The 12,216-nt window shown below is 36.0% G+C and overlaps 1 pseudogene; it reads right to left on the bottom strand.

Moving 5' to 3' along the window:
- Positions 1-4,613: 4,613 nt before the first annotated feature.
- Positions 4,614-11,874, bottom strand: LOC122306293 (annotated as a pseudogene).
- Positions 11,875-12,216: the final 342 nt, after the last annotated feature.

Genomic DNA, 12,216 nt, shown 5'->3' with positions numbered 1-12,216 from the left:
ACTAGGACTGTTATCTTCATCTTTACTATGATCCTTCACTACTAATGTTGCATCATAAATATTTAGAGAAGCAAATTTTTGTACGACTCGCTAGCTTATCTCTCTACTGTCTTCATTAGTCTATTTCATTGGATTAACCAAGTAATATACTTGGGTCGCGGGGCAAGCCAATACAAATGAATCATTTTCATACCATTTGCATGCATTGTTGACACTCATGAAGTGACTATATCTATGTATCGATATCAGACCATTGCTTACATCCCACCAATCATATTTAAATAAATATGTCACATTCCATAACCTTGACTATCGATAGAGGCCAGAGCATAATCAATGAAGCTCTTGAAGCCACATGCATACAAAACATAGTCTTCACCAATTCTATCTGCAAGGCGCTTGCAAATTTTTTAAAATTAAATATGAAGACTAGAATCTAATGTATTCATGGGGATTTTGTTAATTGATTTTGTCAACTTTAAATTAATTATGTGTGGTGGATTTCTATTACAATTGTTGGGTTTTATTACAATTTTCTAAATTGACTTGTGAAGATGAAAACCTAATGTATTTTTAGGGATTTAGTTAGTTGATTTTTACTACTTAAAATCAAAGATGAGTGGTGCGGTTTTATTAAAAATTTTTAAATAGACTTGTGAAAGATTAAAACCTAGGGTATTTTTGGGGATTTGGTTAATTGATTTTAAATACAATTTTTTAAATTGACTTGTGAAGATTAAAACCTGAGGTATTTTTGGGGATTTTGTTAGTTGATTTTTTCAACTTTAAATGAGTTATACTACATACAGTCATTTTTACGTACTCCTTGTGCACTTTACTAATATGATTGGCCAAAATAATTATTTTGTATTAAAAATAATACAGTTAATCACATTAGTAGAGTGGACAAAAGAGTACGCAAAAATGACTACATGTAGAATTCTTGTTTTGTGTTTTGGGGTATTTTGTTAATTGATTTTCTCAACTTTAAATTAAATATGTGTGGTGGGGTTTTAATGCAGTTTTTTAAATTGACGTATGAAGATTAAAACCTAAGGTATTTTTGGGGATTCTGTTAATTTATTTTTCAAATTTAAATTAAATACATGTTGTTGGATTTTATTACAATTTTTAAATTGAATTGTGAAGATTAAAACCTAAGGTATTTTTAGAGATTTTGTTAGTTGATTTTCTAAACTTTAAATTAAATATGTGTGGTTGGATTTTATTACATTTTTTTAAAATTTACATAGGCTGATTAAAACCTAAGGTATTTTTGGGGGTTTTGAGTTGATTTTTTCTAGGAAAGTTCATCTGGGCCGGGTTTTTTCTTGGCGGAACCTAATTATCTGAGTTTCAGTTATTGGTTGTAGCGTGGAATACACCAGGGCTGGTAACCGCATGAAAAAACCCGGTTTCACCTTGTCTAGGTACCAGATGTTAAACTCAGAAACCAGATTTAAAACTTGGTACTCAGGTTTAAAAAAAAAAAAAATCCATATCAAAACGACTGGCGGCATTTTTTTTCTAATATGCAAAAGGAAACCCTACTCGAATTCACTCTTCAAATCTCACTATCTCTCTCGTTGCGTGGCACCTAAGTATTCTCTCTCGCTCACGTGTCATCAAGGTCTTAGTCTGCGATTAGGTGAGGGGAATTTTTGTATTTCATGATATGCTTTTATCATGGGTTTTGAGCTTTGTGATGGGTTCTCTTTGCTTTTGTGTCTCTTAGATGCGAACGTATTAATTTTAGTGTATCTATTTTATTTTGTTTATTGGGATTTCTTATGCCTTTCTCTTTAATGAGATTTTTCTTGTGTTATTGCCTCTCATGGAAGTAGGTGATGGGAGGGCAAGGAACATAGAAGATACAAAGTGGATCTATCGAGTTAGGGAAGATCGGGGTTGAATTGTTAAGTGGTAACTCGAAATGCAACATATGGTGAACTGGGTCTCTTCTCTCTCCTCTCTCTCTCTCTCTCTCTCTCTCTCTCTCTCTCTCTCTCTCTCTCTCTCTCTCGTGCCGAAACCCTAACCTTCCTCTGTCGAGTGCTGAAACCCTACTACTCTTAGATCTAAGACATGGCTTTGAGTTATTTTTGCATTTTTGTTCCAGATCTACTCATAGCCCTAATTCACATTTTATTTTCTATTTATTTATGAATCCTAGAATCCTTGATGTGCTATGATAGCTGGATATTGTTGATTCAGTTTAGATTTATGAGTTCCATTTTAGATCTGGTGTGGCAAATTTTGGCCTTTAAATAGTGCATCAAACAACATTAAAACCCCCTGGTTGAACTTGGAATAAATAAGGTTTAGAAAGAGTTTGGGTGGAAAAAACAAACTAAAGAAGTAATAAAGTTGAGAAAGCAACAATTATAGGAAATTTCCTTAACCTGAAGGACCTAATTATATTTGTTTGGTTGTCTATTGGATGTATATTAAAATGAAAAAATTCTCTTGCACCTTCAGAGCCTAAGAAATCGTTTTCCATTTTTGGGCCCCAAAGTTTGGGAACCATTGGTATCAACCAATGTTGGTTGTTAGTTTTTTTTTTTTTTTCTCTTTAAAAAAAAAGCCTATAAATCTATTTACTGAGTATTTTTTTGAAAGGGATGTGGGACAATTATGTCCACACCTATCAAACTTTTTTGGTTTTCCACAACAATACAACATAACAAAACAAGGGAACAAATCATTAGGGCGGTAATTTAGCCGAGTCGAGCCAATCTTTTGATTGTCGAGCTCGGCTAGGTTCAAAGAAGTGGAGCTCGATCGAGCTCAAGTTTGAATTTCTAGATTTTTATATAATCTTTGTTCAATCTCAACTCGGTGAGCTATGATCTCAACTCGAGCTTGATTAAAAAATGAGCTTGAGTCGAATCGGCTTGACTTGAGTCGTTTATTTTTTGAATAAAATTTAATAATTAAGAAATTAGATAAAAAAAATTAAATCTAAATTTAATGGAGTTTTCACAACTAAAAAGTAGAAACATTTCTATTGCATTAGAAAATTGTGAAAAATTATAAATAATTAAAATGTAACTAGTTAATGTTTATCCATAATAACAATATATTATATGTGTATATAAATTACAAATACATACACATAACATGATATTATATGTCAACATTTCATATGTATGTCTTACATACTATTATATGAAATTATTAAATCTTATTGACTAACTATTGTACAAATTATAAAATATTGTTTGGAAGTATATTCAATATGGAAAAGTATAGTTGCAAGCACAATTGTGCACTAATCTGTGCACCAATGTGATGTGATTGGTTAAAAAGTAGATTTTATTGAAAACAGTGTTAATTTAAATTTTAAGTATGAATAAATCAGTATTGGTACACAGATTAGTGCACGACTGTGCTTGTATGTAGCAAAACTCATTCAATATATGGCACAAGTTATTATGCTAAGTAATTAGCTAAGTTACATGCTATATATTTAATTATAAAAGATGCTATGCTTATATTATTAACTAATATATATATATGTATATATAGAGAAATGTATGTATATATTTATCAATATATGAATGAGGCTTAATTGAATCGAGCTAATGAGTCGATTCGGACATAAACGAACAAGCCTTTATGAGGCTTAACTGAGTCGAGTTGAGTTTAGTCGGGTATATGTCATTTACTTTCACATGTAAGCTATTTTTTTTTTTTTTTTTTTTCACGAGTTGAGTTTGGTTTGAATTTAACCAAACGAGTATTGAGTATGTTATTGAATAAACTGATTACTATAGTCAAGGGACCGCTATCTTTTCTTTATAATTTTATGATTATCCCTATATACACACGCATGTGTATAGATTGATATAGTAATTTACAAACTCGCTTAATATATGAAATTAGATGAATTTCATCAAAAAAATAATATGAAATAATTTAATTATTTTGGTTACTATAGTCTTTTCTCTTATAATAAGAAACATTAAAAATTTTACCTCGAGTACTGGAGAAAGATCATTCATCAACGACATAAATAACTCTCTCTCTCTCTCTCTCTCTCTTTCTCTCTCTCTCTGAATATATATATATATATATATGTGTGTTTGTGGTCTATAACTTCTCTAATTTTAATCTCTAACTTTTATTAGCTTTAGTCACAAATAGATTATATAAAAATAAATTTATAAATTGATGTGATTCGATATATTACATTATATTATAAATATATTTTTATAATAAAATATATCTAAAAATTAAAGTATCATATAAATTTATATCAATTTATAAATTTAATTTTATAAAATCTTTTTACAGCCACAACAGTTTTCATTAATAAATAATTACAAAGCTAAGGATGTGCTAGTTAAAATAAAAGAGTTGTGTTACAGTGTATATAGCCCAATGATGGGTCCTGACAAGGCCATTTAGTCTATTTTTTTTTTTTTTTAATACCACGTAATAACTACCTATCCTATTATGTAGTCCTTGAACGTCACCTTGCATAATTATTATTATTATTATTGTATTTTACAAATCCGACTGATTGACGTGAGTATACACGAGTTGTCAAATGGTAAGTAATACCTTAATGATGCATGCATTGAGAAAATGACAAAGCTAGACCAAATATATCAACATTCAATAGGGATAGGTTTGACAATTAGTGGGGTTAAATAATCTTTCATAGACCCGGCCTGTCGATGTGCCAATACCATCACCACGTTGGAAGATGAATAGAGAAGTGCGCGCCATGTTCAGTGACATCTTCACGATCGATTTTGGCAGGGAGTTTCTGGCACTCTCCACATTCAGTTTCTTCCATGAATAGCTGATTAAGCACTTTATGTGATTTTCAGCTTCTTCTTGTAGCGGTAAAATCACTTTTATAGATTTTTATGGGTAAAAAATGGTGGCTAGTTGAGCTTGCATTCACATTTACTTCCGCCATCTTTCACCGCCAAAGCCACCTTGATGGGTCAAAAATGGTGGCTAGTTGACAACCTACATCAAGCTTGCGTTCACATTTGTTTCCGCCATCTTCCACCGCCAAAACCACATTTATAGGTCAAAAATGGTGGCTAGTTGACAACCTACATTAAGCTTGCGTTCACATTTGCTTCCTCCATCTTCTACCTCTTTTAACTCCTATAAATACATGTTTTTGCTTTTAAAAACCTATCCCATTTTGAAAGAAAAATTTAGAGAAAGAGTGAGCGTTTTAGAGAGAAAAATAGTGAGATTTCTCCTATATATTGTCTTTCCTTTTATAATAAAGAGTGCGTTTTCTCCTTTTATAAGAGAGGGTATTGTCAATTGTGCTCTCCTTATTCAAGAGAGAAATTATTGTAATCCTTTTGCTATAAGTGAAATTCTTCTACAATTGGAGCTCCTTATTATTTCTTTTATTCTTTCTCATTTCTACTTCAGTTGTAATTGTATGCCCCGTACCACAAGCGCCTAACAGTGGTATCAGAGCCAGGTTTATAGCCGGTTTGCGTGCTACAGTTAGATCCAGTTAGTGGAAAGGAGGCATATTCAATAATGGCGACGAAGTACGAAATAGAGAAGTTCAATGGGAGTAATTTCTCATTGTGGAAAATGAGAATAAAAGCAATTTTGAGGAAAGATAATTGCTTGACGGCAATTGGAGATAGGCCCGATGAGATCACTGACGACGGCAAGTGGAACGAGATGGATGGCAATGCTATTGCTAATCTGCACCTAGCACTAGCTGATGGAGTATTGTCAAGTGTGGCGGAGAAAAAGACAGCAAAAGAGATATGGGATACTCTGACAAAATTGTACGAGGCCAAATCACTACACAACAAAATTTTCTTGAGAAGAAAACTCTACACCCTTTGGATGATGGAGTCAACTATGGTGACAAACCACATCAACACCCTCAACACTTTATTTTCACAGCTCACAGCAATGGGGCATAACATAAAGACGGGTGAACGTGCTGAAATTCTACTTCAAAGTCTACCTGATTCGTATGATCAACTCATCATCAACTTAACCAACAACATTGAAGTTCTAGTCTTCGATGATATTGCAGCTGCGGTTCTTGAAGAAGAAAGTCGGCGCAAAAGAAAAGAAGATAGACCAGGAGGTTCACAACAAGCCGAAGCTTTGGTAATGACGAGAGGGAGATCAACGGAACGTGGCCCCAGTGGGAGTCAAAATCAGAGTAGATCAAAATCCAGAAGTAAGAAGAATGTCAAGTGTCATCACTGTGGCAAGAAAGGGCACTACAAAAGGGAGTGTTGGCATCTCAAGAAGAACGAAGAAGCCAAAGGAAAAGGCCCTGAGTTGTCAAAAGCTCAGAGTTGTGTAGTAAGCACCTCAGATGATGGTGAAATTTTATACAGTGAGGCAACAACAGTTACTGAAGGTAGAAGAAGATTCGCTGATGTCTGGCTATTGACTCAGGAGCAACATGGCATATGACTCCCCGGAGATAATGGTTCCATCAATATGAACCTATCTCAGGAGGATCTGTGTTCATGGGAGACGATCATGCCTTGGAGATTGCTAGTATTGGTACCATCAAATTGAAGATGTGTGATGGTACAGTTCACACCATTCAGGAGGTACGACATGTGAAAGGCCTGAAGAAAAATCTATTGTCTTTAGGACAATTAGATAATAGTGGGTGTAAAACCCATATTCAAGATGGGATCATGAAAATAGTTAAAGGCGCGCTTGTAATGATGAAAGTGGAAAAGATAGCTGCAAATTTGTACATGCTTAAAGGAGAAACACAACAAAAAGGAGAAGCATCCACTGCGTTGGCAAGTTCGACAGAAGAATTAACAATGATGTGGCACCGTAAGCTTGGCCACATGTCGGAACGAGGTTTGAAGATTCTTGCTGAACAAAAGCTTCTTCCAGGGCTCAAAAATGTTTCATTACCCTTTTGTGAGCATTGTGTTACTAGTAAGCAGCACAGATTGAAATTCAGTAGTTCCTCTGCTAGAAGTAAAGCTATCTTAGAACTAATCCATTCTGATGTTTGGCAAGCACCAGTTTTGTCCCTAGGAGGAGCAAAATACTTTGTGTCATTTATTGACGATTACTCCAGGAGATATTGGGTGTATCCAATAAAAAATAAAGCAGATGTATTTCCAGTTTTCAAAATATTCAAAGCGCGGGTTGAGCTTGAATCTGAAAAGAAGATCAAGTGTTTAAGGACAGACAATGGAGGAGAATATACTGGTATTGAATTTGATAGCTTCTGTCAACAAGAAGGTATCAAAAGGCAGCTCACGGTGGCATACACTCCACAACAAAATGGAGTAGCAGAGCGGACGAACAGAACCTTGTTAGAACGAACAAGAGCGATATTGAGAACTGCAGGAATGGCCAAGTCATTTTGGGCAGAAGTAGTCAAGACTGCCTGTTATGTGATCAATCGGTCACCATCAACCGCAATTGATCTAAAAACGCCGATGGAGATGTGGACTGATAAGCCAGCTGATTATTCTCACTTACATACATTTGGAAGTCCTGTTTATGTTATGTACAACGCCCAAGAAACATCAAAGCTAGATCCAAAATCTAGAAAATGTATTTTCTTAGGGTATGCTGATGGAGTCAAGGGGTATCGCCTGTGGGATCCCACTGCCCGCAAGGTGCTAATCAGCAGGGTGTTGTATTTGTAGAAGATAAGGTACAAGAAAAAGAAAATGATAGCGCTTTAAAAGAGAAACCAGAGACTACTACAGTTCAAGTTGAAGAAAGACAAGAATTAGAAGTTCCAGATTCTTCTGAAGCAATATCAGAGCATGAAGAACAAGAACAAGCTGGGTGTGCAATTCTACAAGTTCGACGGTCAACTCGAGAGAGAAGAAAACCAACTTGGCACTTAGAGTACATCATGAAGGGAAATGTCGCATACTGTCTACTAACAGAAGATGGAGAACCGTCAAATTTCCATGAGGCTACAAATAGTCAAGAAGCTTCTCTGTGGATGGTTGCAATGCAAGAAGAAATTGAAGCCCTCCATAAAAACAAAACATGGGATCTTGTACCACTACCACAAGGAAGGAAGGCCATCGGAAACAAATGGGTTTACAAGATCAAACGAAATGGCAATGATCAAGTGGAGCGGTATCGTGCTAGATTGGTGGTGAAAGGATTCGCTCAAAAAGAAGGCATAGACTTCAACGAAATATTCTCTCCTGTTGTTCGACTCTCAACGGTTCGAGCAGTCATTGCGATGTGTGCTACATTTGACTTGTACTTAGAACAACTGGACATGAAAACTGCATTTCTTCATGGAGAAATTGAAGAAGAAATTTACATGCTCCAACCAGAAGGTTTTGAAGAAAAAGAAAAAGAGAACTTGGTTTGCAGGTTGAACAAATCTCTATACGGTCTCAAACAGGCGCTGAGATGTTGGTATAAGAGATTTGATTCCTTTATCATGAGCCTTGGATACAACAGACATAGTTCAGATCCTTGTGTTTACTACAAGAGATTTGGTGATGGTAATTTCATTATTCTGTTGTTGTATGTTGACGACATGTTGGTAGCAGGCCCCAACAAAGATCGTATTACAAACTTAAAGGCACAGTTGGCTAGGGAGTTTGAAATGAAGGACTTGGGACCAGCAAACAAGATTCTAGGGATGCAAATTTACCGAGACAGAAATAATAAGAAGATATGGCTTTCTCAGAAAAATTATTTGAAGAAAATCTTGCGACGCTTCAACATGCAAGATTGTAAGCCAATTTCTACCCCTCTTCCTATTAATTTCAAGTTATCCTCAAGTATGAGTCCTAGCAATGAAGCAGAGAGGATGGAAATGTCTCGAGTACCGTATGCATCAGCAGTGGGTAACTTAATGTTCGCTATGGTTTGTACAAGACCAGACATTGCACAATCAGTGGGAGTGGTTAGTCGATACATAGCGAATCCTGGTAAAGAGCATTGGAGTGCTGTAAGGAGGATCCTGAGATATGTCAAGGGTACCTCAAATGTCGCATTATGTTATGAAGGATCAGACTTTACTGTCAGAGGCTATGTTGATTCAGATTATGCAGGTGATCTTGACAAGAGCAAGTCCACCTCAGGTTATGTGTTTACTCTTGCTAGAGGAGCTGTAAGCTGGGTTTCAAAATTGCAGTCTATTGTGGCTACTTCTACAACAGAGGCAGAATATGTCGCAGCTACACAAGCTATCAAAGAGGCAATATGGTTGCAAATGCTACTGGAAGAGCTCGGACATGTACAAGAGAAGGTTGATTTATTTTGTGATAGTCAGAGTGCTTTGCATTTGGCAAAGAATCCAGCATTTCATTCAAGGACAAAGCACATACGAGTTCAGTATCACTTCGTTCGTGAGAAGGTGGAAGAAGGAAGTGTGGATATCCAAAAAATCCATACAAAAGACAACCTAGCAGATATATTAACAAAGCCAATTAATAATGACAAGTTTATCTGGTGTCGATCCTCCTTAGGCCTAGCAGATATGTAAGCGGCATGGAGATGGAAAGTGTAGAAAAGATAGAAGGATTACAAAAGTGACTTTAAGTGGGAGATATGTAGCGGTAAAGCCACTTTTATAGACTTTTATGGGTCAAAAATGGTGGCTAGTTGAGCTTGCGTTCACATTTGCTTTCGCCATCTTCCACCGCCAAAGCCACCTTGATGGGTCAAAAATGGTGGCTAGTTGACAACCTACATCAAGCTTGTGTTCACATTTGCTTCCGCCATCTTCCACCGCCAAAGCCACCTTTATGGGTAAAAAATGGTGGCTAGTTGACAACCTACATTAAGCTTGCGTTCACATTTGCTTCCGCCATCTTCCACCTCCTTTAACTCCTATGAATACATGTTTTTGTTTTTAAAAACCTATCCCATTTTGAAAGAAAAATTTAGAGAAAGAGAGAGAGTTTTAGAGAGAAAAATAGTGAGGTTTCTCCTATATATTGTCTTTCCTTTTATAATAAAGAGTGAGTTTTTTCCTTTTATAAGAGAGGGTATTGTCAATTGTGCTCTCCTTATTCAAGAGAGAAATTATTGTAATCCTTTTGCTATAAGTGAAATTCTTCTACAATTAGAGTTCCTTATTATTTCTTTTATTCTTTCTTATTTCTACTTTAGTTGTAATTGTATGCCCCGTACCACAAGCGCCTAACACTTCTCTGGATACACTTTCCTGTACCATGAAGCAGTGGATGGATTTTGCCACATCACCTCTCTTGCTTTCAGCCTTTGAAAAGTAGACAGTAGAAATTAGTCAGTGTTAATTTCAATCAAATCAACATGGAATACATTGGGTATTTGCATATAAAATGAGAGCAACAGGGTCAAACTAAGTGCTTTTCTTGAACAGTACTAGCTTAGTTGTAGATTGTTCAGCCAGATCGGGTTACCTCTGAAGTCCCTAAATCATCACTTAATCGAGTTATAAGATATGACCAACATATTAGCCGCGCAGAGCTATGCTCAGGACAATCTAGTGATTCTTTTGTTAAGGTGCTGCACCCAACCAGAACATAGGCATGGACAAGGGTTGCGGGACCACCAACAGAAATCTATGCATTTTCTAAGTACGCGTTCAAAGCTGGAGTGTATCCACTGGAAAACCACTGAGCTTCAACTAAATATGATCCACAAAGATTTGCCCACTGCATAGAAACAGTAATGCATGCCAATCAGGCATATTTGTCCATGAAATTCGGTACGTACTGCATGTTTTAAATGCCTTTATATGATTTTGTGCTGGTAGATAGAATTACACAATAGGGGCCAAACAGCATTAATTATATCATGCTGACAAAGTAAGATCAAGATGATCTCCATTTCATTTTAGTTTGTTTAATGCATTTATATGATTTTGTGTTGGTCTTAATTAGAATGTGTAAGTTTGTAGCATTTCCTTAAAAAAAAGTGAATAAATTTGGAATACGTTAAATTTTTTTTTTAATTGTACGGGAATTTAAAATTGTATCTAACTTTACTCTAGTTTAATAGCTTACCGCTTCCTTAATGTAGGGGAAAATATCCAAACCATGGCTTTTGAGAACATCAAAGACGACTTCATTAGCAAAGTTAAGCATGGCAACATAGCAAATCTTCATGTACTCGGGAAGGTTCTCCATTGCCTTCATTTCCCAGCTGCTCAAATAATTGCAAATAAGGAATAGACAGTGAACGAAAAAAGTAAAAATCAGAGTTAATCATGTTGTTATTATACCGATTTACAGCATTGGTAAAGCATTCAAGCTCATCCATGGATCCATATATGTCATAATTGTCATCAATAGCTGTTAGTATGCATACAAATTTGGTGAGGCCTATCCTGCACTTTGAGAACTGTGGCTCAGAAACAATCCCCATTGCCCACAAAAAATTCTCCATCAACCTGTCCCTTGAAAAAGGTAGCTTCTCTTTGAAACCCAACTCTCTCCACCACCTAATCAAGGAATATTTAAATTTCAAACATATATGTTAAGATTATTGGCTTGTCTTCCATTAAATTAACAACACAGATCAAAGTAAACCTTACCTTGCTAACTCCTTAACTTCTTGCTGATATACAGATTGCACTAAGTTGTAATCCAACATAGCCAGCTCAAGCAAAGTCAAGGTCTTTGTAGTATCCGTCTGATACACATCAATGAAGTTACGAGCTTCAACTCTTGACATCCTCCAATGTAGGGGTATTTCCAATGACTCTTTCACTTGCATAGCAAAATTACCATCCAACTTTCCCATTAATGATTTCAGGCTTTTAGTACTAATATCCTTAACCTCCTCCAAAGTATTTTCTCCATGCATTCCCAAGTGAGAGGCTTCATATAAAGCCAAAACTCCCTCCATATCCTTGCTTAATCCGTCCTGTATAAATTTTCCATCTCTGCTTCTAAAATTTTCAAACATGTCTGTTTCACAAACGTTAGCCAGAAGTTAAAAAGTTGTTTATAAATAACCGGTAATTGTAAGTGAGTTTACTGCTGACGTGGCATGATTTGTTTTTTCTCTCAATTCTGGTTGGACGACTAGGGCTGCATGCTTTCAGCAGCCTGTTCCTTGTCGTCGTCGACAGGGCAGGGAGGTGGAGAGGGTCTTGGGCTTCATGGGGAACAGGGAGGGAATATTACGAGCAGTGTGGAAGGCTCTCCTGTATTGGGTTTTGCGGAGGTGGTGGATACGAATCCACATTTCCTTCCTAATGTGAATCTTCCTTTACGTGAATCTCGTTTTTAAGATGGAGAAATGTTT

The sequence above is a fragment of the Carya illinoinensis genome, chromosome 4, assembly GCF_018687715.1.
Source record: "Carya illinoinensis cultivar Pawnee chromosome 4, C.illinoinensisPawnee_v1, whole genome shotgun sequence".
NCBI classification, from domain to species: Eukaryota; Viridiplantae; Streptophyta; class Magnoliopsida; order Fagales; family Juglandaceae; genus Carya; species Carya illinoinensis.
Note: the sequence above shows the minus strand (reverse complement) of the source record. Positions and strands in the feature narration are given on the sequence as shown.